Source organism: Crocodylus siamensis, chromosome 3 (genome assembly GCF_052110815.1).
Source record: "Crocodylus siamensis isolate JL-2025a chromosome 3, ASM5211081v1, whole genome shotgun sequence".
NCBI classification, from domain to species: domain Eukaryota; kingdom Metazoa; phylum Chordata; order Crocodylia; family Crocodylidae; genus Crocodylus; species Crocodylus siamensis.
This window is the reverse complement of record NC_143397.1, coordinates 86,256,452-86,282,741: the sequence shown is the minus strand read 5'-3', so window position 1 is coordinate 86,282,741 and position 26,290 is coordinate 86,256,452. Positions and strand designations below refer to the sequence as shown.

Genomic DNA, 26,290 nt, shown 5'->3' with positions numbered 1-26,290 from the left:
GACTCAGGCTGTTGCCTGGAAATCAGAGGTATGAATTAAAAAAAAACTATTTTAACTTTATTGGAGGTACAAATGTCCAACTTTCTTACTTTCTTTGCAAATATGGCTGAAAGGTGTGCAGAACGTCAGATCCTAGCAGGCAACACACAAACAAAATCTGAACATCACAGATAATGGAGCTGCACAGAACCACTGCAAGTATTCTCTTGTCTCCACTTTGATGAAGAGTGCAGCAGATACCACTCAGGGTGTTTGATTCCACGGCTTCTAGGTAGTTTCCCCCAGGTACTGCTGTCTCTAGGTTGTGTGGCATGGTAACAGCAAGGCAAAGTTTCAGGGCAGGGTATTGGCTGCATAGAAGTTTGGGCAGGAAGTCTGCTCAGTCTGAGTCATGAACCCATGTAGTCTTTGTTCCTTGGAACCGCCATGTCTTGTTCTCTCTCAGTTCTCTTTGTTGACATCTTCTCCTCTTTCCTTCACTTCTGCTCTAAGCTTTCCTGTCCTTTTTAGTCACACCTGTGGCCTCTTCTGATTAATGCCATTATCATTGCTGAATGTTTCACCTTCTGTACATGGTCTGAAACTTTGTCAAGGGTTATTATCAGGAAGGGAAATATTGAATTAATCCTACCTTTCACCTTTGCCAACATTTTTTTGGGGGAAGGCTGCAAGCATGGGAAAGCATCCTGGCAGGAGAAACAGAGTAGCACTGGTGATTACCTCAACCCCTTTTCAGGCTGCTGCAACCTTATATATTGTAATACTGTTAGAGATCTCAAATACAGGTGATGGTCATTATTCCAGCCCTGGGGAGAAGGGGTGAGGAAAGACCTCGCTAAGCAAGGGCAATCTTCCTGCTTCTTGTGACAGATGAAGTGATAACAGGCTAGAAAGGGTTTTTCAGTTGTAAGTGAGGGTTGTTTTACCAAGGCATCCTAGGGACTGCCTGGAATGCTTACTGAGTGAAAAATTACCTTTTATTACTTTCCAAGAATGGAGAACAGTAATATCTGTGATAAATTGGCTTCTCCAACAGACGGAAGGTTCTTTACATGCTGAAATATTTTCCTTATAGTACCTATAAGTATCATGTTACATTTTGCCCAGGCTATGGCCCCAAAGCTTTTAACTTTACATTTATGCTTTCCTCTTATAAAACGTGATCACATTCAACCACTATAAGCTGCTGGTTTGCACTTCTTTCTACACTGTTTTTGTTTTCCTCTGCTGTTTTGAAAATGAAGGGAGGCATGAATGTAGAGAAGACAAACAAAATAGCATTGTGTTGCATACCACTGAATCAGCGTATAGAGTAAGAGACTAAAATCCACCTATTCCATAATATCCCTTATAATTCTAACACAAGTAGCTGCATCTGTTGAACCCAGGTGAGAATCTCCTCTGGTTCTGCAATGTGGGTCCTTTCCAAGCCAGTGAGCAATTTCTGAATCAGGTCAAGGAAGAGATTATGCAATCAGGGAACCATAGACCTCTTCAGGGCTTGGGCCTCCCATTCTTGGTAGAGGCAGGTTTCTTAAGGGTAGGGAGCCCTTTGGAAAATTTTGCTGAATGCAATTCCAAAAGAAAGCAGGGAATGGAAAAGCAAATGAGACATATGTTTGGAAAGCAACATGACAACAAGAATAAATAAATAAATGACCAATGCAGGATTGGGCCTAACACCCAAAACATCAGTTAACTAGGCAAGAGTTTACATTACTATACAGACTTTCAAAAGCCTTATTTTTCTCTTTCAGCTGGGCTCTGAATTTTACCAGTCTAGTACCTAGTAGTGATAAAATGGTAGGAAATCAGAATTCCACCTTCATTTAACACAGGTGTTTTAGACTAACTTTGCATAAATGTCAGTGATGACAGGAAGTGATGAAGGCTGTGTGGACTGAGGTCATTTTGGAGGCTTTAGATGAACTATGAGTGTTGGTTTCATTTTGTGTTTTCATGTTTATAGTGAGTTTATAGATAGCTTGATTTTATTTTATTTTTTTACTTCAGCATAAGCAATGCCTTATTCCAGATGTGTTTATCTTAGAAGCTCCTTGCCTCAATGAGATTGTAAAAATTATAGGTAGCAAAAAAATCAACAAAGGGGTGGGGGACAGAAAGATTTGTTTGTGAAAAAAATGTTAAACTGAGCTGGTTAAGACATGATTTAAGGACTGTTGCATACTTTTTGTATATATTTACTAGGTGTAAAGAAGAAAGAGGAGAGAGAATTAACTATTTAGTAATATAATGGGTTAAACCTGGAATAATAGGACAAAATGCCTTCATTTATTTTTTCCTTTAGTATATGTGTAATATTAATTGTTTTGTTGGCCTGCTAAAGTTGTAGGACCAAATTGTACCTCGACCTAGTAGATGCATAACAGGGTAGCGTGGCTACAAAAAAGATGATTCCTCAGCACTGTGACATAAGGGCAGGGACTAAAATATGTCTGCAGTCGTCTGCATGTTCATGTTGGCTTAGCGTCCCAGCAGGTGGGACAGGGGGTAGGAGTTTATGCTGCCCCCAAATGGCCTATGTATCCTAAAGTTTGGAATGCCTTGTGCGTACCTACAGCTCAATGGCTCCTAGTACACCTATCTGAGTATGATGCTTCCATGTTGTCTCATGTGCAGAGCCAAATCTAGAAGGCACGATTGAACCAATAGCATTAAGCAACCTTGTCTCTTGTAGAGACTATGATTTGAGCATCCTGGAACTTGATTTTCTTCTACCCCCTGTCATTTGAATATGTACAAAATGGAGGTAGAAGTCTATGTGGGGTGCATCCACATGTGCAAGCATGTGCACTTGCAGCAGCTCAAATAGAAGTGAAGCAAATTTTGAGCTGGGCTTTTTTTGACAGGCTGGATACCTTCAAGTCAGCTAGCCCTGGTGGGTTATGCCCAAGGGTACTCAGGGAGCTGGTGAGCATCATAGCTCAGCCCCTGACATGGATCTTTGAGAGCTCTTGGCGCTCTGGTGAAGTGCCCAATGATTGGAAGAGGGCCAATGTCATGCCAAACTTCGTCTTGGTGTGCTGTGACCAGTGGGGTCCCACAAGGCTCTGTCCTAGGGCCTATACTGTTTAACATTGGACATGCGCTTTGCTGTGGAGCAAATTGTGCCACTTGGGGCAAAATAACCCTGCCTGGCTCCTCCTGGATCTGCATCCAGGGGGAGCTAGAGCCTGGGGCCAGCACCTGTGCTGTCCCCAGCAGTATAAAAAGCTGCCCTGTCCTGGCCCCATCCATACAAAAAGCTGCCCTGGCAAGCAGCTCAGGGGTACTCGCTCTCAGGAGCTTCTGAGGCCCGGCCACTTGATACCTGGGGACACTAACCCTTGTGCCAGCTGGACTGCTGTAGCAGCATCCCAAATCCATTTTTAAAAATACCCCAAAAACCATGTTCTTTCACAATTAAAACAAAATACACACGGACACCCCCTAGAGAGAGAGACAGCAATCACTTTGGCAATGCTTTATTGGTATATTTACAATGTTAAAGCAATGAGGAAGCCTATCAGTGTCTCCATCATGATAAAAGAAATTCTAAATACCTGTATGTGCTGATGTGTATTTCTGGTTTTCTTCGCACATGATGGGTGTGTGATGTGGGGATGTGGTGTTTGCAGGAAGGGGGTGGGAAGGGATGTGGGTTGGTATGTAGATAGATATGGGGCAACTTGCTGGGGGGACTGTGGGAGTGGGGGAACTTATGGGGGGGCTGCTCAGGAGGGGTGGGTCCCCTGGCCCCCCCCACAGCTCATTGAATGCCCCTCCCTGCCCAGGGCCCCTGGCAGCAGGACCTGGCATGGTGCATGGGGATTGTGCACTGCACCTGCCACGTTCTGCTGGCCCTGGGGCTGCTCCTGCCACCCAGCCAGGCCAGCCGGGTGGCAGGAGCAGCCCCAGAGCTGGCAGGACCCATCTGGGTGCAGTGCATGGATGCCATGCACCATGCTGGGTCCTGCTGCCAAGGGCCTGGCCCGGCTGGGCAGCAGAGGAGCCCTGAGGGTGGCAGGACCCGGCTGGGCAGTGATTTGTGGAGGGGGGCTGGGGGGCTGGCAGTGGCAGGGCCAGGCAGGGAGCAGGGGGGCTAGGGTGTGGGTGGGGCTGGCAGGGGTCCCCCCCATGGTTGCCTTCCCCCTCTTCCAGCTCTTCCCTGATCCTTTACTCACCAGCATGGGAGCTCTGGTGCTGAACATGTGGCCTGGCCAGCCATGCGTTTCAGCACCAGGGTGAGGGGCCAGCCACGGAGATGGTCTGGCAGCCAGAGCATCTCCTTGGAAGACCCAGCCTCTGGTTGCCTCAGGTCACGGTCTGGTACCGTACCGTGCCCTGCCCTGCCCCGCCCCATTTTTTTTTAGCTTTGGGATTTTTTAGACCCCTGGATATCCTGAGGTCTAATTTTCTCCCTGCGCTGCAAACATTTTCTTCATTCCCGCACATGCCTCTTGCCCCATCTCAAAGGGGTTTGAGATGGCAAAAAGCACGTGTGCGCTTGTCTGGAGGTGACTCTGGTATACGTATAACATTTTACACTGATGTGAGAGAACCACAAATGATCACTACTTTGCATGTATGTAGAGACTCATGCAATTTGAGAAATGTATTAGCTTTTGCATAAATATACTTCTTTTCCCTTTTTATTAAAATGCTTCCAGCTTAAGAAGATGCTAACTAATTGGAATAAGATACCAACTGTAAATATTTTGTGAATATAATCTTTAACATTTTAAGAAAATAAACACTGACAAAGGGATCACTGTTAGTTCAGAGCACTGCAAATCTTATTAATGCTTGGACTGTTACCAGTAAACCCTAACCAGTGCCTTCCCAAAAGCATGAGGGGGTGATTATGTGTAAGGCTGTAGTCTTGTAATCCTACTCAAAGGCCTAAGTGGGTGCATCTATATGAAAGTTTACTGCAGAGCTAGTTATTCAGCTCTACATAAAGTCTCAGTGTCTACATGTGTGATGCTATTAAGTCAGAGTACACTAATTTACTGCAGGATATATAGTATATAACACACACACACACAGTGTGGCCAACAGGCAGGCCCTACACTGAAGCACTCTCATGCTACAGCCAGCCCTGTCAGCATCCGCACATGTGCTGCAGTAGACTACTCCACCATGGGATAGTGCTTGTATCTACAAGTCTTATGTGCATCTGTGTACACCCACATGCTCTCTCACTTTCTTGCTCTCTTGCTTCATTCCCTAACTCACAGACATTCCTCTGAAGTTATACTACATAGTGGGTATATCTACATGCGCAATTAGTGCAATGCGATAAACTCTAGCGCATATTGCACCAGAGTTTATTGCTCCTGTGCACAATGTTTCCATGTGTAACCCAGGACAACACCACATTGAGCTGGGTCAGAGCAACTATATGTTGTGGTCCTAGGCACACATGGAAAGGTGACCCAGAGCAATAAACTCTACTCTACCACAGGATAGTACTTGTATCTACAAGTGTGTGTGTGTGTGTGTGTGTGTGTGTGTGTGTGTGTGTGTGTGTGTACCAAAGTAGTTTGCTGTAGTGCCCGTGCAGACACTGACAGGGCCAGCTGGGGCATGAAAATGCTTCAGTGTGGGGGCTGCCTGCTAGCCAGCCCCACATTGCAGCATTTTTGTGCCCTAGACAGCCCCCAGGAACCCTGCTGGCTGAGGCTGCTCTGACCGAGCTCAATGTGCTGTGGCCCTGGGCAAACATGGAAACAGGATGTCCAGGAGTAATAAACTCCATTGCACTAATTGCATATGTAGATGCACCCACTATGTACTGTGACTTCCAAGAAACTTCTGTGGGTTAGGGAATGAAGCAATCATTTACATGATGCTAGGAGATTTTTATTGCAGGCAATGCGTGTAGGTAACTTGTGTAGGTGAGCTAGTGATGACTACTGGTTTCATGTTAAGAAACGGTTTAAGAAACCATGCTTAAATGCTGTTGCAATGAGTAAATTTACCATGTAAACAAAACCTTATGTTCCTCTTCTGTGACTGACAAAAATGAGCCAATACGCTATAGGAGAAAACAGTTTTTGTGCATGAGTTCCTTTTTATGTAAATGCTTTAATTTAATAGTATAGAATGAGTGTAAAAGTGTGCAAAACTGGTCAGTGTGGAAGCAGAATTGTTTCTCTGAATGTTTTTCCAAGTAAAAAGTAAAAATATTTAGTCAAATGGGCTTAACTGAAAACTTGGAAAAACAATTTCATCATTTACATTTTTAATAATAAAGAGCCCGAAGCCAAATTTTCCCGGCTTATAATAAATACTCTCTCCTTCCTTACTGTGACAAGCCCTCTGAGGAAGGGGGGTATCTTGCCTGAAGGCGTTGTGAGCAAAACACTAGGCACAGAGTTGTAACAGAATTCTGTTTAGAGCAATAACAAAATGGAGCAGTTATAGTCTTCACTTTGTAGAGATCAAAATCTTTTTTTCAGCGGCAAGAAAGCATAATTACCCCTGTTACCCAAATGGACGTATGCAGCCTGTCTGAGATGGAATCAAAACTAACAAACTATTCAGACCTTGGACTTTGGATTGTATCCTAACACCTAGGCCATCTCTGGCACATGTTCATAATCAAACCCTTTGGAATACCGAGAGCTCACTTTTTTTTTTTTTTTTTTTTTTTTGAGGTCTGAAGTTCATGGCTCCCACTTAAGCAGGTCTTGTGTAGGAGAGAAAGGAGTGTTTGTCCCTAGCAGGGGTATGCCAGGAAGCATTGCAGCTTGCCATGTCTACTCCATCTGCTTCTTGCCATTACTTCCCTGTCCTCTTGGAAATGGATGCAATGCAATTAGGTAACCAGCAGAGCACCCTGACACACCCCTTGCTGCACTATAGGGTTGTGCAAAGCTTTGGTCCCTGATTTGATTCGGCAGAGATTCAGTCCAACTCCGTGGCTGAATCTTTGAATCTGAATCATATCAGAAGGCGCTTTGATCTCTTCAAATCAAATCAGAACCCTCTGAATTGATTCCAAGAGATTTGGAAAGATTTGGCAATTTGAACATAGACACAGCTTTAGATGTTTTTTCTACATACCTCTAGGTAGCAGGCAGCTCATGAGTGCTGCAATGCTGGTGCAGATGGAGCATCCCACAGGAGCGCAGGGGGCTCTCCAGCATGCTCAGCAGCAGACCCGGAAGTGGACCAGAAGCATTTCTGGTCCATTTCCGGGTCCGCTGTGGGGAATGCAGTACTCCCCAATCCCCAGCTTGGTGACTGGTGTCTCCTGGGTCTGGGGGGGCACTTGGGGTCCCCCCATGGCTGATCTACTGAGCTAGAGAGGCACTGGGTGGGGGGGATCTCCAGCACATTCCCCAGCGGACCAGAAGTACTTCCGGGTTTGCTGCGGAGCATGAGGGCCCCCCTGCGCTCCTGTGGGAGTCTCCATCTGCCCCACCACTGCAGTGTTCGCAACCTGTGCCTGGTACCTCAAGGTACGTAATTAAAAAAAACAAAAACCCCTCATTTAAATCTGTGTCTATAGGTCGAATCTTCAGATTCGGATTGAGCCAAATCGAACTGGGGACAGTGATCCAAACCAACGAATTGAATCACTGTCCCCAATTCAAGCTGAATCCGAATTGAATAGGGCCTGTTTCTCACACCCCTACTGCACTACAGTATATCTGTTTTAGAAAATAGCATGCAAAGGGTGGAAGTGGCAGGCCCCTTAGCATCATCTTAATTCAATTATCATAGTCAAAGAGATTATATCGCTTATGGTTCTGAATGATTAGAAGCAGTGACACTCCTATGAGTGCCTAGGAAACTTTTCCAATCCAGAAGAAAATCCAGGATTTCAAATTTTTCCCATTTGTCACTGGTTTAAAAAAAAACCCAGACAAACCAGGAATCCTTTGAGTAAGAGATAATGAGGACCATATTCCCTAGGATAGTCTTTATTCTGAATCTAGAACTGCAGGACTTTACCAGGCCCCCAGGCAGGCACCCTAACTGAGCCTATTGACTATGCTGAGGTTACTCACTCGATTTATATATCCTAAATGACCTGTTTTTCTTTATGTAAGTGATTGGTCATTGGACCAGAGAGATTGAATCTGTAGCCTGGTGCCTAGGACACTCTCGTCAGACACGTATGACCCAACTTGTCCTTGCTCTGGTAAATACAGAATTTTACGTATTGAGATAAGTTGGTTTGGTTTAATATCTCATGAAGGATCTTAGAACAGCCAGTCATCTGGTGGTGAGGACTCCCACCTGGGCTATGGGAAAATGGCAGATCACAGATTTCAGGTTGTCTCCTACATCCCAGGCCAGGCCTTCCAGAACAGGTGTCTGGTTTTGACTGGCAATTCTATCCAAGGCCCAGAAAGCTGTCTTGTTGGAACTGATGTGTTCCCACAACACTTGTGAGTTTCAGCAGATTGCCTTTTGTGCTCAAGATCTATGTTCCCTAATTTGTCATGAAGCAGATGTGACTTTTTCACATTTGGCATGTATAAAAGCAAGAAGGATCATCACGTTGCTGAAACATCAATACGATGTGCTTCCTTATTTTATTAAATATTGCAGTTATGTTTTAAAAATCCTTTCAGGAATGTTTGTATTTATGCCATTCAGTAGCATACCTCATATGTGCTAGAAACCATTGAGAGGGGCAGGGAAAAATCAATACAAATGTTTGATGCACAGCAAAGTGAAAAAATCAAAGACGATGGAGGAAGGATCAGAAAAATGGGAGGAAAAGCACTTCTGAAAATATTGTGCTATCATAGGTGGTGCCTAAAATAAATATCTGTGTTCACCGTTGATCAATTTTAAAAAAATAGCAGCCTGAAAATACTAGTATGAATAAAGGAAAGGTGTCATATGACACTCAATTAAATAACACACTTTGAAATGGATAACAGGAAATTAGATGGATGCTTGGTTAACCTGCAGGATTTATTGTGACCTGGAATCCTAAAACTAGATACTTTAGTGGATACACGAAACAACATGACCAGGTTGCTGAGATGCATAGAAAAGAAAGAAAACCTCTTGCTAGATGCAAGCCAAACTGGGATTGCCTGGAAATGGGAGGAAACTTCCCTATATTTTCTAAACTTCAATGGTAAAGAATCTACATGGCTTAATATTCTGATGTACTTGGCAATACTGTAGCTGTGTAAAGAAACAATACTGGAGGTCAGATTTAAAGACTGGGTAGAATGTTTGTGATCGCTCTATAGTCCTCTGGTAGGGCTGTGGCCCTCACTTGGGGATTTCTTGAGCTATATTAACAACTTTTTGCAGAAACAGGACACTGGCTGCTGTAGTCCCTGCTTTACCTATGGCAGCTTAGGTGGTTGTGTCTTGTGAGAGTCAACAACGGTGCTTTTAGTAAGCAGTTAGGTTATGGATTTGCACAGGATGTCTTAGGGATGCCGCTGCTTCAGGCAGGGGGTTGGTAAGATGACCAAGGAGGTCCCTTCCAGCCCTGCTTCTCCATGATTCTATTCCTGGACTAATTTTGCATCTCTGGATACCTTAGGTACAAGTAGAGGCAACCTGGATCTCTTTATTTTTTGTATAAATTCTTTTGATCTGCTCTCAAATTATGTTGGCAAGTGACATTTAAAATATATATATAACTGTACTCCAGTAGGATCATCTTATGTTATAATTATAATGGAGAGTGTCTATTCCACCTAATCTAGATGGTTTCTTTAATTTGTACACATGTAAGTAGGTCTGAAACATTTGCACTTGAGTAACTTTCAAATAAAAAGCAAAAAAAATGCTGTTACAAAAATGCCATGACCACAGAGAACTAAAGAAATAACTCTTCTCTGGCATTCTTTGTGATTTGTATAAACGTTTGAAGTCAACATTGTGCCCTAGGAATTTGGACTGGAATCCAGAAAACTAGTTATGCCTGCAGGATATAAGGTATTTGAGTAACCTCAATGGAAGTTGACTTCCTGCAGTGAAATAACAGGTCCCAGAGCTTAAAGATTTTTGTCATTGCTGTAAATGGGTAGAGGTATAACTTTATTATTTATTATGGGCAAGCCACTACTGTTTCCGCTCCTCTTCAAAGCTTTAACCTGTGGAGAACAGCACCATGGGGCAGCATTTTTGGCATCATAATAAATTTCATTATATCTGAGATGGGTGTATTATAAACAATATAGTTTGTATCTATAGTGACACATGGGGTCCCATGTGGGGTGGGAATCAAGTGTTGTTAAGCGTTTAAATTCATGGAGTTTGACAGCTCATCTTCATTCTTGGTCTGGCGTGCCTATAGGAGTTACCCATGTCAGATATTAGGCTTGGCAGAATTCAACTTTTATTTTTTAAACATCAATATTATTAATTAAAATTCTTAAAAATTAATCATTTCTCTACATTTTAAGGATTGCATGACATTGGGGGCATTCAGGGCAATTTATTAATGACAAAAGTAACTACTGTAGGACTGTCATCAGTCCTGGCTCCACTCACCTGTATTTCCCTCATCCACTTGGTCACTTCCTCTTGCTATGTTCCCAGTCCCCTGAGCTTTCTGGGAGTTGCAGGCCAAACCACAGTCACCATGGTTCTGTAGAACTGCTCCCCCCTGTCATCACACACTCCATCAGCCATCATGTTTTTTGCATCCCCTTTCAATTATTAATGAATTACTTTTGTTGGTCTGTCAGTGTGAAGTGAAAAAGATGCTTAGCAACCTTTCCTGATAAAAATTAAATCCTGCCAAGCAAAGATATTATGGATGTTGCAGCTTTAAACATTCCTTGTCATAATACTCTAAAACAGTGATTCTCAACTAGGGTGCTGCACCCTGGCATGCCATGAAATCCTTTTCAGGATGCTGCTTAATATTAGCAGTGTGAAGCATGCAAACACCTACAAATGGGTCCAAGATAAACCAGATGTTTCAAATAGGAATCCACCATGTCAAAAACATTTTTGTCATCTTTCTGAGCTCTTTCATGCATAATTACTCTATTTTTCCATAGTCAAAAATGAGTGAAAGCTGGCATTCTGAGGGGGTCCCTTGGATCTAACAAGGGGTGCCTTGCATCTAAAAAGGTTGAAAACCACTGGTCTAAGATTTGTTTATAGCTGTTTTCACCACAACATTTTACAGCCAATTCCAGCCAAAAGTGAATGGAAGTTTGCTTTTAATAAAATGTCTTGATCCAGTTATAACAGCCACATGAGATTGTGCTCATTAGTTAATTTCAAGGAACTGCACAGTTGGAACCTTGGTCAGATCCCTAGTTTATTTCTGCTATTTGATAAGCCTATTTGGAGTACTTGTTTCATTTAAGGGTGTTTTGTTTTCCCCTTGAGGCATACTCCATTCTCATTAGTGAAAAGTCATACTCCCTTGTGAACATTTGGAAGCATGAGTCTCAGTGGCAATACTGTAACTATGAAACTTTTGGGGTATGCATCTAACACAGCATGTTGGTTGTCCATGTCTAGTCTCCTGTACATCTTAAGATTAAAAGGCTCACTTATACAAAGGCTTGTTCCATTATTGAAACAGAATGGGAGAAAACAGTAGTCTGAATTCAAACAGAATTTTTTCTTGGTTCTCCTTCTCTGCCAAAGCATTCACTAACCTACCCTTGTGCCATCTGCTTTCCCATCCAAAATAGCATTGAAACAAATGGTGAGCTCTAGCAAAATATCATTTCAGGTTTACCTTAGTGTGTTTCCACTGCCTTTTTTAAAGCTCTGGGGTTTTATGATAATGAGCCTCAAAGGAAAAAACCTAGACTTAGGTGGACAATTCTAGCCTTTGTTGCATACCTGTCTTCTGGTTCTAGCCTGGTTTGTTATTTTTGATTGTGACCTACTCCCATGAAAGGACCCAGGACCATGGATGTTCTTGTAAGCAGACACTGCTTGGCCCTTAATTCCTTCAAGGAGCCAACTGAGCAGGATATACCATTCTCTGTTCCTCCACACTGGACAGTAGGATAAGTGCAGCACCTTTTAATGGATGAGAGCACCTATTCACTCCACAACCTTGGACAAAAAGGAGGTACAGCTTTTCCTAATGCTTTCCTATCAAGGAAACGCTACTTGATCCCTTCTTCCCTACATGGCCTCATACTCTATGGATAAAAAAATGCACAGACTGGAGTGCTGATATTATCCTGTGTTGATGGCTATGTGTTTTGTATAAGTGTTCTTTTACAAGAACACATGTTATTTGTGTTCTTTTTTTGTGGGTACAAGGATTTCTTTCAAGACCTAATTCCAGCAAATTTGATAATTTTTGCTGCAAACCAGAGATTAAGCCCAACCATACCCATTACAGTGCCAAGATACCCAGATGACCTTAGCTGTTTCCAGTACAACCAGCTGAGAGGAGTCCTTGCATTTGCAGATTAATATCTGAAGAACTTTTAATAGAGATGTGATTTAAGACTAGGGACAGCTAGCTCTGAAGTGCCTTCCCATTTGATGGCATAGTATGGTTCAAATTTTGCTGGAGATAGTGTTTTACAGAATTTAAAAAAATCTTTGCTTTGTTTTGGGCATTTGAACATTGTTTATGTTCTTTATTGTGAAGATCCCTAGACAAAGACAGGTGGTTCTCAGCACTTGTCTCCCTGGCATCCAAGTTTATTTAGCACTAATTGGTGGTCTTTTTTAATTGATAGATGCACAGTGGGCAGCCCTTTGTGAACTTGGCACTGGTATTTCAGTTTCCTTACTTATCTAAGAGGATAACTATGTAACCAACATTAAAATAGAATGCACTCTATGGAATAGTCAAATAACATTTGCTTAGCAAAAGCAAATCACAGGCTATTTCCATACGTCCTTCAGAATTTAAAGAGGTTCTGCTCTTTTTGCCTACATTTTGCTATTCTTTGGATTCAACCTTTCTTCTTCATGACCCCTTTTTATGAGTATGAGGGGGTGTGGGGGAAGTGTTTTTAAAATAGGATGAGAGTTCTGACTTCTCTATATGTATGTATAACCTCCAGCTGAAAACCCTTTCTGCAGAAGCAGCCTTCCACAAATGTTAGTTTGGGATTAGTCGCACAGATAAAATTATCAGCCCCTTGTGAATCAATCCATATTAAAATAAGGCAGGCAGTAGGTGGTGCTGTTTGGCAGCTGCTTAGCATTGCAAGAGGTAAAACTGCAAGAGCACAAGCAAGTCCTTTATGGCTTGCCGTGATCGTATAGTGGTTAGTACTCTGCGTTGTGGCCGCAGCAACCTCGGTTCGAATCCGAGTCACGGCATGAAAAGATGTACTTCCTTTTCTGTGTCTTGACTACATTGCTCAGATGATGCTTCACAAAGAAATAAAGTTCAGTTTACAAAACTGACATATCACAGCCATCATTTCCGTTCAATAACTCTAATGCAGGCGAGATGCTTTTAATTTATGTCCAATGTGATGCATACAGCAACATAGTGATCATGTCATTTTTTTTATTAATTATAGCTACTTAAGATCCACAGTGAAGAGGCTCCTGCAGTCCTCTTGGGAGTTTGATCTTTGCCAGTATTGTAAATAACAATAAAGCAATAATGCTGCCTCCCTATGATATGTGGCAATCCTGCTTTTCCAGGCATGAAGTGTTGCAAATAGGAGGTTTTTGGCCTCCCTAGCCCTTATCAGTGATTGCAGGAAACCCTTTGTTGCTGCGATAGGAACTGCCTGTAATTTCACTTTCCTGCATCACTGGCTAACACAAGAAGCCAGGTTTTCAGAATGAGGACTTCTCAAAGGGGCTCTAGGCCTGACAAATTACAGTAAACACCAGCAATTCATAAAGCTAACAGTAGAATTACACACTGTGCATAACTGCTAGATTAACAAGGGCTCATTGTTCAGGTGCTAGTCAGAAAGAAGATTTAGATGCCCCTTCATGGCACTTTGGATAATTGGTCCTTTAAATACCTGAGAAGTGTGGCTGAGAGCTAGCACCCTACTAGCCTGTTTTTATAGCTTATTTATGTTCATTTTAAGAAGTTAGCTTTTCTGTTTCCTCCCGCAACAGCAGGAAAACTTCATTGTCACAGAGCTGCTGAATGAAAGTTCTTTAGGGAGCAAGGTTACTTTCCCCCCTTGCACTAAAAAAATGGGGTTTATTGGGCATGTCATGCCAAATGAAGATGATGTGCTTCAAATAGAAAAGTAGGATTTCACCAGTGAGAAGGGGAAAATATATGCTTGATTTCTTTTTCTCTCTCTTCTTAATAGCACAGGATTTTAGCATGTGTCAAATTAAAAGGGTTTATGCCTTAAAATCCTTTATTGGCTCATTTCCTACCTTTTGAATCATTTCCACATACCCTGGATAAATGCTGAGACCGAACAGTTTTAATGAGCAATCAGTTATGATCAGAAATAGTTCCGTCCTCAACCATGACCCCTGTGCACTGTACCCTTGGCAGGTATAATCTGTTCACTGCAGGTGGAGCTGGGGCTTCAGGCTCATTGCTAGGTCACTGGTTGTACAGAGGAAATGGTCAGGGAATCTCATGATGCCCTCTGTTGTCCCTGTCACATTGGACGAGAAGAAACAGCCTACCTGGATAACTACTCTGGGTGTTGCACTACTATACTACTGCACTGTAACAGAAGAACACATATCTCTGCATAACACTCTATTCCCATATGCCTGTGCAGGGTGACACCTCGGGGACTAACTCATTCAGAAATGCACATGCTTCTGTAGGCAACAGCCCACTTCTGTTGGATTCATCATTTCATAGACCTCTCAAAATACAGATTTCTTGAATACCTTTGAGAAATGGAACAAGAGAATTCTGTTCTTTCATGTTGGAGCCTTTCAATGTTGATTTTTCTGGCATGGGAAAAACACACCCCATGGCAGGGGGTCAGCTACCCATAGCATGCATTCACAGCATCTGATGAAGTAAGCTGTTGCCTACAAAAGCTTGTGCATTTCTGAATGAGTTAATCTGAAGTCAGGCAGAAAGCAGAGCAGGGTGGCACTCTGGGGACTAACACAGCTAACTACCTCTCTTCTTCCCACCTCCCCTCATTTAGACAGTTTTGAGCCTTTAGCTGCCTTACTGGAACAGCCAGACAAGGTTCTTTGCCTAGATGTGATATCTTTTATTAGACCAACTAAACAGGAACAGCCAGCATTTATCTGAAATCCAGCTGTAGAAACATATTTTACCATAATTTTATGCTTTTGGAATGAGTTAGTTAAAATGAAGGCAAGGAAGGTTAGAAATCTTAGAAACTAGCACGCTATATTGCAAAAACTTGATAGGAACCAAGACAGACTTAGGATGTTCCTTATTTGTGTGTTCTGTATTTGGTTTATCTCCCCCTATGACTAATAGTCACTAGAGAACTTCATGTCCATCTTCTCTGGCACTGATTCATAAGCAGAGATAGCTTGTTGACAGACAGTATAGCTCCAGACAGATCTCTCTTAGTTGTCCATTTTGCCAACACTTTTGTCTTTGAGAAAGAAAAGATGGAATATTCTCGTTTAATCATTATTTCAAACTAATGTCAAATTTCAGTTTGGAATATAAATGTATCGATGTGGCTTCCAGCACTGTTTTCTGAATTTCTCCCAAAGGATTTCGGCATGTTCCTGTACAAAAGGGAAGGTTTAATACCAGCCTTTCCCAGATGAGGAACTAAGGCACAGGGCAATTTTAAGTGAATTCAGAAGCATGTTGAACTTTAGCTGCATGTGTACAACCACCTTACACTGACAGTACTGACCAGTACAGACTGTCAGTCCTATGCACATATGACTTTTTGCCTCAATTTTTATATTTGGGCCATACTGCATATTTGTGGAACTGCAATAATATGGTGGAGACAGCAAAAAGGATCCAACTTGAAGTCAACCAAATCATATCCTTTTGATCCTGAAACAACTGAGTTTAACGTCTTGTGTTGTGTTGTGTTTTGTTTTGTTTTGTTTACATACTTACATGCAGGAACTCGCATAACTTACTAGCTATAATAAAGCTCACTGCTTCATCATTCTCTGCCTCCAGGAAGCAACCTGGTACAACTTAATGGCAAGGTACATCTAATAAAACTTAGCAAAAGTGCTCCAGCCATTCTGTTTGCAAATACCCTGAGAAGGGACATGTTTAAATCTAGACTGTAACATCTTTGAGATGAGGACTTTATCTTTCTCTCTGTCTCAAGGGTATCTTGTAGGTCAGTGGTTCTCAACCTTCCTGGATTTGAGGTACCCCTCCATAACTTTTGTAAATTGAATGCTACCCAGTGTCAAAAAACAATTTATATATTACAGTGCTTACCTCCTTATACAGGGGCTGCAGGTCTTCCAGCATGGCTTCTCTGCTTAGCATATCTGTAGGGACCTACTGAATTAATGGAAGAAATAGGGTGTGCAGTGGCTCCCTTAATTTTGCAGGTTCCCTAAAATGTGAACTACCTGCTGATTTGGTGGAGGGGCCCCACTTGTGGCTTGCTTCTGATCAGTGGGGAGGCAAAAACTGCAGTTTTATATATGGTACCATTTTTCCCTCCCACCACTGATTGGCTGAGGGTCCCCAAGACAGCCCTGCTGTTTACTACTGACTGGTGGGGAGGCAAAAACAGTGCTGTGTTTAAAACTGCAGTTTTAGTTTCCCTGCTGATCAGGAGGGAGCACCGGAGAAGGGGGCAAGGAGGGGAACATGCAAGATTAAAGGAGCCACTGCACACTCTACTTCTGCTGTGATTTCAATAGGTCCTTACCTATCTGTTTATCTCCACAACTTGTTTATCTTCTCACACCTTGATGTACCCCACCACACTGGTTGAGAATCAGTGTTGTATACCTTTTGGCGCAGAAATATGGTGTGAATGACTTGAGCTTACATTAAAAAAAATAAACAAATCTTACAACTAATAGAAACACTAGTTGCTACAATCTAGGGAAGGAAACAACCCCAAATTGTTAAGAACACTGAACAGAACTGCAACAGAGAAAGCTACTTCAAAAATCATTAAAACTCATATGATTTGTCCCCTACTTCCATCTCTCCAATTCTTCTATCATGCCTGATACTCAGATCAGGTGTTTAGCTAGGAAGAAAGTAATGTCTGCTTGAATCTCCAGTCATCAAATCAACTATGCTCAGTGCTTCTCTTCCTTTACAGGGCTGCAACTTGCAGTAAATATTTTATAGGTCATCCCCCCTCCCCATGAAAACCTTTCAAGAGGCCTGTGTTTGAAGAAAGCCTTTGAAAGAAGTTATTCTCTGAAAAGAAAACTCTTTGGATCCCAAGGAGCTCATTATACCTTTTAATAAGGTGTGCTCATGTTGGACAGATTAGGCTGCTTTACCTCTAAAAGTTCATCTCTGAGTTTACTTGCACACACTAATTGCAGCATGATGTTGAAGCTGTGCAGAACTTCCTATAATCCACATCTATTTCTTTTTTTTTTTTTTTAGACACTGTATTGCTCATTAGACGAGGTCAAGTGAGAAGCAACTTTTGCTGTAGCATAGACTGAAACTGAAAACCAGCTGGGAAGGTCACTGAACACTCAAGTCTTTTTGAACACCTCTAAATTTAGGTTTGTTTCAAGTTTGAAGTCCCAAAAACTTTCCGAAACAAATGACAAACTACTGAGTTTTTACTTCTTAATATTCAGTTCAGAAGAAAACCAAAATTAGGCCTAAGTTGCCATAAAAAATATGATCCCTTTACAATCTGGATGAATCTGGAATTTCTTAAGAAAACCCAGAAGAAGAAACAATTTGGGGTTCTTATAAGATTCATAACAAATATTGCATGCTGGCTTCCTGAATGTATTCTTTTGCTTTTCCCTGAATGTATTATTTTACTTTTCCTCCAGTTCTCCCTTTGACATTGACATTGTCTTCTTATCAGATGTTCTTTAACTTAAACTTAGTTCTCTTGGTGCTATCATCCCACAAAAGTTCAGGAACATCCATAAATGTTTTGTTTTCAATATGCATGTTATCTCCAGAGGCCCTGCCCTTGAACGACTATATTGTTAGGTATTTCTTTTGAAGAAGCTTCTTTCCCACAGCAAACCCTTCCATCAAAGATCTCCCAAAAATGCAGATTTCTTGAAAACATTTGAAAATGGAACAAGAGAACTCTGTTTTATGTTGGAGGCTTTCAATGTTAATTTTCTGCACTGGAAAGACATTTTCCAGGGCAGGGATCAGCTGCCCATGGGCCAGATGTAACTTGTAAAGATCTTGAATCTAGCCCACGAAGGCCTGATTTTGGTTGGGGATAGGGGAGGCATGAATTTTTAAAGGAGCCATGTGAACATAGTCGCATTAAGCAATGACTTAAGTGGCTACTTTATCATAGTCATTTAAAAAACCACCTGCTCTGTGCCCTCACTGCCAAATATACTATTCCCTATTGATGTTCACCATAGCTTTTGACAGCACCCATAAGTAGAGGAGGTGCACAGAGCAGGGAGGCAATTGGCTGAAAGGGTTAGGTAGCAGCAGCCCATGGCACTAGCTTGGTTGCAAGCATCCAGCCCACTGCTCTACAATGTTGCCCACACTTGCTATATAGTGTCTTTATGAAGCCAACTAATTGGCTCCACAATAAGGTCTCAATGGGTGCGTCTACATGAGACTTCAAATGTGCAGTAGATTAATTCTACTGCGCATTAGCATGACAGGCAAAAACCATGCTAATACACTAATACGCAGTAGAATTAGTCTACTGTGCATTAGCGTCACAAAAAAAAGCATTAGCTGGTGCTACTGTGCAGAAGCACCAATTTACGGTGCATTAAGTTTAGTACCTGTCATTACAGGTACTAAACTTAATGTGCTATAATTACAGCACATTAATGAACATGTAGATGTACCCAGTGTCTACATGTGTGCCCCTATTGGGCTGCCATAAATTAATAAATGCCACCATGGGATAGTACTTGTAAAGACTGCACATGTACATGCTGCTGGGGTACAACAGTGCTTCAGTCTAGGGGTTGCATGCCAGCTAGCCCCACACTGAAGCACCCTTATGCCTTGGTCAGCTCCTCCACAGCATGTTGAGACGGGTCAGAGCAGCCCTGGGCTGGCAGGGTACCCCCTGGACTCCCAGCCAACTGGTGCTGCTTTGCCCCAGTTCAGTGTGCTGCGGTCCCAGGCACATGTTCAAGCATGGCACCCAGGAGCAATAAACTCTGGCATGATATGCACAATAACAAACTCTGGTCTATTAATTGCACATGTAGATGCACCCATAGTATAGCAAATATTTTTGTTAGAGCCCAGCCTTATGCCAGTATGACTGGTTAGTATTGTGGTACCTGGCCTCCTGATCCCACACCTCAGCTAGGTTATGCTTCTTCTGGTTAAGAACAGATTGACTTTTATTAGTAAATGTTTAGGATTGGGAATCCAAAAAAGATGACAAAGGCAGTAGGGAAATACAGATCGCCCGAGTGAGGGACTAACAATAGAAGGATGGGGGTGAGGAGGGGAACGCAACTAGGTTACAGAAGATGCAGTGTTAGCCATCTAAGCCCAGGGGTGCAGGATAGGGGGAAGGGGAGGGAGGGGGTTTGCGACGCTGAGAGAGAAAGGAGATAGATGCACACAAACCTGTTACAGTGGTCCCCAACGGTGGAGGAAGTGGTTCGAAGGAAGTTTCTCAGTCCATATAGAGTCTCATCGTGGAGGTCCTCTTTGGGCAGAGCGGGGTCATCCGTTGTTGAAAAATCCTCTCGAAAGTGAAGGTCCATCTGGTGCAGAGGGGGTGCAGTTCCGGTGGTCCCCTCTGGGGATGAGCGTCAGGCTCATCTGGCAGGATCAGAGTACTGGTGGTGCCCTGTGATGTGTTCCATGTAGATATCGTGGGACTAGCGGATGGTGTCGGACACCATGAGCCAGCACATCAGCTTGGCGTAGCGGCGGGAAATGCAGTAGGCACGCAGGATGCTCTTGTTGCTGGGGTCCCAGGCTTCGAGCGGTCCCCTGCTGAGTGCATCGACCATCATGCTGTAGCCGCAGCCCCTCTGGATGTCAGCCAGCGGAGTGTACTTCTCCCACTTGCAAGCCCGGGCGTCGGTGAAGGCTTGGTGCCAGTTCTCAAAGGGGATGGTGATGTCCAAAATCACGACCTTCTTAGCCTCTTCATTGGTGATGACTATGTCGGGTCGCATCCGGCTCTCTCAGCCTGGGATGGTGTGGTTCATGGAGATCTCCTCCACCACAGCCAGGATGGCCCTCACCAGGTGGTCCTGGACAGCATTATGGTGGAGCTGCCCAGCTGCACAGCACGTGGGGGAGGGTCTGCACCGCATAGCTGCACCATTGGCACCTCTTGTCCCGGTGGCCAAAACGGACGGCCACGTTCAGAGGCAGGCAGTTGAGGCAGGTGCGGTGGAGGAAGCGCCAGTCCGCAAAGTGCGTGAAGTTCCCACTGGGTATGAAGTAGTTGCTGGAATCCCACTTCGAGGTGATGTTGAAGACCTTGCCCTGGTTGGGTTTGGCTCTCAGGTCGCTGGAGTACTTTTTTTGGACGGCGTCCTTCAGGAGCCTCTCCAGGAAGGGCCTCGTGCGGGGCGTCATGGTGATGCGGTTGGTGTGCAGGGCTGGTTGCAGGGAGACTCCCAGCTCCCGGCACGCCTCGGTCCAGATCCAGGTGCAGTCAATGCGCTTCCTGAGGCGGCACGTGGTGTTGTGGACTAGGCTCCACAGCGAGGCAAAGTCCCTGCCATCTCGGCTGAACTCACCCTTCAGCGACCCACTGAGGAAGGTGGTCAAGTCATGTCCGGTCGGCTGCCTCGTGATCCTCTTGTGGGCAGTCTCCTCGAGGGCACTGGTGGCGATGATACTTACCGTTGCGTCTGGGCAGGTCAGGAGATGGAAGGTGTGGGTGATCCCTGCGATGTCGCAGAGGTCTCCCGTGCTGGGGACGTTGGCGCCTCCCTGCTGGTAGGGGATGTGCAGGACCTCATTGCTGGCTCTTAGCAGCAAGTGCAGCCACTTCTTGAGCAGCTGCTGGATCTCGGCATCCACCTTCTTGAGGGGGGTCTTGGGGACCGCTGAGCCTCTCAGGACAAACACAACGCGGGGGATGAGGAAGATGTTCACTGCGTCTATCTTCTGCCAGGGGTCCAGCAGGAACAAGTCCAGCTTGTGGGTGTCCTGCATGATCCCGTTGATGGTCTCCTCCAGCCTCTGCTTGGCCCTGTGGCTGGTGGGCATCCCCAGGTGGCAGTAGGCCTCGCCATCGTGCAGGTGCCTCATCACCTGGCCCTGGATCGTGAGGGTAGAGTCCAGGATGCGGCTCTTCTGCCTGCTGTCGATGTGCAGGGAGGTGCACTTGGTGATGTTGAAGCGCAGGCCCATCCACCTGACTCCCTCAAATGTCACATCCAGTATCTGCACACAACGAGCATTTACACACAACCTAACTCCCCCTCTCCCCACATCTGCAAACTTTTCATATTCCAACATGATCTTAGATCTCAGTTTCTGGCTGCAAAGCCACCGGTCACCTTTTTAATAATAAACATGCTGATTGACTAGATAACAACAATAATAAAAGCTTTAAAATAAAATGCTGCTTGAAACAGGAACAAAAATAAAAGCATCTGTTCTAGCATTTTCTGTACTGTACCTCCTAGCATTGCTGGACTGGCTATATACCTTATCTTTCTATGAATCTATCATGTGCTTGTTCTAGTACCTGGTCATGCCATGATAGTAGGTGCATGGGCCTCATTACTGGAATAGAATGATCGTGGATTCAGTCACATCTTTATGGTACACTAAGTGTTTTTTTTTAAAAAAAAGATGGGGGGTGGAAAAATTAAACATATTTATTGTAGGACTTGGCATAAATTGTTTTGTCTTCCACAATGCTAAGGAAAACTTCTCATTTATTGCTTTTAGTGTTTGAACCAGTCCTGGGGGGCACTAGGGGAAGTAAAGGGCTGGAATACCTTGTGATAAAGACCTTGTGAACTTGCTTTATGACTTCTGTCCTGCCATTTCCTGTGACACTTTTCTTGGATTTTTGGGGGTGGTGGAGGAGAAATCTCCAGGCACCAGACTAGTAAAGAAAATCACAACTTCACTGTTGGAGAAAAAAGTACATCAAAGCCCTCATAGAGCAGTGTCAGTGAAATACTGCATCAAAGCTACACAACATGCCCTATCCCACTGAACTGTTTGAAATAACATGAGAGAGGGACCAGACAAATATCAACGCAAAGAATACTGGCTTCCGGTGGTGAGCTGACTGTGGTCTTGTGCAACTGCCCTGTTCTTTCATCCATGGTTTCTGTTCTTAAGAGCATGGCTGGATGCAATTACTTTGTTGCTGGCTGAATTATTTCTGGCCAAGGCTGCAGATGGAAAGCTTTTGATGGGTTTAAAAAATAACACTCCTCTCCTGCCATGACTTGGAGTCGAAACGAGGTTGTTTCAGCCACAACACAGAGTATTAACCACTATATGATCACGGCAAGCCACTAGAAAAGGTACTTTCTTGAATTTCTTCTATTTCCTCCTCTGGTAGAGCTGTGAAAATATTGCCACCTAGTGTAAAGCAGTTTTAATGCTACACATGAGTGGTTAGTCTCAACTGAGCACTAGCTATGCTAACCAAGGCAAGACTTAGGGTTTTGAACAATGAAAATTCAGAGCATAACTCCATGGGAATTCCCCCCCAATCTGCATGACTGAAGGGGAACAGACAGAGCAAAAGTTTCCTATGTTTAAATGTAGAACTCAGGAAACTATCAAGCTATTGATATCAACAGAACAGAAAGTATAGGGAGAAAGTGTTTGTTCCAAGTAGGTAAAGCTGATTCTGCACTAATGCTGTTTGCATGCACATGGTTGATGGGAGTGAGTGGTGTTTTTTTATCCCCTGAGATGGCCTGGGCAGCCTGAGACTAACTTTAGAGAAAAAAACTTAACTATAAGCATAAGTGCATGGTAAGTGGGCTTCAGGCTTTAAAATTAGTCCTTAGTATCTCATCAGGGAAAACAGGCCCCAAGTGACCCTGAACAGCAATAGTCAGTCATGAAAATCAACAAGGTATTTGCATCCTTGGATTGATATTAGTTCAGTCCAGCAGCCCAGTATTGCCCAAACCAAGCACCCCAAAATCCTAAGTTTTGTCACAAATATCCATGCCCTGTCTTTACTTTTTCATCTGTTCTGTTGTTTAATCAAGGTTGGCTGCTTCTTGACCTGACAATAGGTGGATGTTGGCAGAAGTAGCAGAAAGAAATGAGGCAATTATTTGGGCCATGTCTCTGCTGCCTCCAGAGAGCACAAGGGAGTGCTGCAGCTCAGTATAGCTCTTCTACTCCATGCTTACCATGCTGTGAAATGGATGTAATGTAACCACCTTCCCAGGGCACCAGACATAGGGCCAGGACAACAAGCTTATTGGCGTGTTGAGTTGGCATATTCCAGTTCCCGTACTGGGTAACTACCAACATGCAGAGCCCGGCTTCACTGCAGGGCCACATAGTGGAGTCCTTTGAGGGTGTAGACAAGCCCCTGGAGTTTAAATTTTCTCTTGCAATGAGCAAGAAGCACTATGTTCGGGACAGTAGGCAGTTTATACCTTCCTCAAAGTATTGTGGAAAGCCAATGAACTTAATCCAGGGGTGGGAAACTATTTCAGGTGGAGGGCTGCTTACCAAATTTTGGGAAGTTGTGGAGAGCCACATGGATAGCCTCACCCCTTGAAAGGTGCCCTGCCTCTTGATTGCCATCTTGTGACCAGAAGTCCTGCCCCTTAATCGCTGACCTTTGCCACCAGAAGTCCCTCCCCTTGCCCCCACATGTACTCCTTTCAGTAAGGGGGTTTGCCATCTCAGAACCAGAAAAATACCAAGTAATATTCTAAAAAGCGAACATCTACAACATTCATTAATTTGATTTCAAAAATATTTTGTCCTGATTTACGTGTTTGTGTAGTGTATATAGAGGTAATTGCACAATAGCTTAAAATGAAGTCTTACTCTTGTATGTTGTGGGAGGGTGGGTATAGGTGTGTGTGTGTGGAGGGGGTGGATATGTGGGGTGTGGGTGGGTATGGGGTTTGTGGGGAGATGAGTGGAGGGGAGGGTGGCTGGGGTTTCTGTCAGCACAAGTGGGTATGTGGGTGCATGGTGGTGTGTGTGTGGGACTCACCTTATGAACACATACTGTCTGCCCTGAGCCTGAATGTATGCGGGTGCACATGTGCGCGCGCACGTACACACACACACACACACACACACACACACTCTGCCCCTGAGCCTGCATACATGTGCACCCACACACAAACTCTGGCCAAGAGCCTACACATACACACACTCTGTCCCTGGGTCTGTGCTCAAACACACCCACACACTCTCTGGCCCTGAGCCTGCCCACATCACGCGTGCACACACACACACTCTCTGCCCCTGAGCTTGCACATGCGTGCACATACAGACACACATTCTGCCCCTGAGCCTGTGCGCACACACTCTCTCTCTGCCCCAAGTCTGCACGCACACACACATGCTGTGTCCCTGAGCCTGTACACATGCACACACACACTCTGCCTCAAGCCTGCATGCACATACACACACTCTACCTCTAAGCTTGCACATGTGTGCGCACATAGACATGCACTCTGTGCATGAGCCTGCGTGTGTACGTGTGCACATACACACACAAGCCTATGCAGGTGCGCACACACATACGAACTCTGCCCCTGAGCTTGCGCATGCACACACACACCCAAACCCTGAGCATACACATGCATGTGCACATACACGCTCTGCCCCTGAACCTGCATATGCACACATGCACACACACACACACGTGCGCACTCTGCCCCGATCCTGTGAGCACATACACACTCTCGCCATGAGCCTACATGTGCACCCACCCACCAACCCACACTGACCTGGGCCTGCACATATGGTGTGTGTGTGAGCATGCACACACACACACGCACTGCCCCCGAGCCTGCACAAATGGGCACACACTGCCCCAGGGCCTACAGATGCACACATGCACACACTCTGCCCCTGAGCCTGCACACGCATGCACACGCTGCCCCATAGCCTGCACGTGCACACACTCTGCCCTGGGGCCTATAGATGTGCACATGCTCACACTCTGTCTGAGCCTGTGTGTGCACATGTGTGCACACCACCCCAAGCCTACTTACACACATTACCCCTAAGCCTTCACATGCACGCAAACACATTTAACCTAGGCGGTAGTCCAAGAGGTACCCCCTCTCCAATTGAAGGGATCAAAGCAGATGCACAAACACTATGGGAGGTGTAGGGACTCTCCTTCCCCTATACAGCAGAGCCAGACCACCAATGGGGGCTTAACCATATACCTTTTAATACTGGGAACAGGCATAAATCAGAGGGTATACTGGACACTACAATGCCCCAAGGGGGCAGGATTCAACAAAGGCTAGACACTTACAATCAGCGACAAAAAACAGGGTTAACAAAATATATAATACAAATAGCAGAACGAACCAGACAGGTTGGTGAAATATAAAAAAGGCACAAAATGCAAAATGTCAAATGACAGGGAAACATAGGGCTTTGGTACCTGGAGGGGGAGAAAACACAATGGCCTCTTTCCACTGCAAGAAGATTTTCTTTTTAGCTCACTCACCCCAAGTCACCTCAGCTGGGACTTGAACCCAGATCTCCCATAGGGTACACAGGAACACTACCACACAGCCACCACTGTCAGCACTACTTTTGTCTACTAGTGGTCTTGACCTTCATGGAGCCCTGGCCTCACATCAAGCTGCCTGGCCTCTGATTGGAGGAGCTGGAAGGAGAGCTGGGAATCTGTCAGGTCGCTGCTCAGTTCCTTCCCAGAATAGGGGGAGCCTCTCCTGCTGGCTGCAGCCTCTCACAGGGAATCCTGGAGCCCACTGGGGAGCCTCTCCTCCCAGCCACACGCTGCGCTACTGAGGGTCCCGCTGCTGCCTGCAGGTCCTGCTCTTTCAAGCTCTTCTGGGACACTGCTGCTGGCTCAGCTCTTGCCAGCTCTGTGAAACTCCTTCCTTGCTGGTCTCTCCCCTGAGTCAGCCCATGCTGCCCCTTTTATCCCCCTCCAGGTGACCCAAGGGGCCAATCGGGGACACAGGGCGGGGATGGTGAGTCTCTGGGGCCTGATTGGTGCAGAAAGGGAACCCCAAGTCCTCCGATCATCTTTTGCCCCTTCAAAACCCCTGGGCCAAATCATTACCACATTGGTGAGGAAAGAGAATCCCAAGTACTCCAATCATCTTCTGCCCTTTCAAAACCCCTGGGCCAGGTCAC

At 44.6% G+C, this 26,290-nt stretch overlaps 1 protein-coding gene and 1 non-coding gene across 4 annotated transcripts in view; one reads left to right on the top strand and one right to left on the bottom strand.

Annotated features, from left to right (window-relative positions):
- Nucleotides 1-26,290, bottom strand: part of LOC149868494 (endogenous retrovirus group 3 member 1 Env polyprotein-like) — a 144,703-nt gene that overhangs the window by 70,109 nt on the left and 48,304 nt on the right. The gene's annotated exons all lie outside the window — the stretch shown is intronic.
- TRNAH-GUG (transfer RNA histidin (anticodon GUG)) lies at nucleotides 13,183-13,254 on the top strand. Its single transcript has one exon. It is a non-coding gene; the product is annotated as a tRNA-His (tRNA).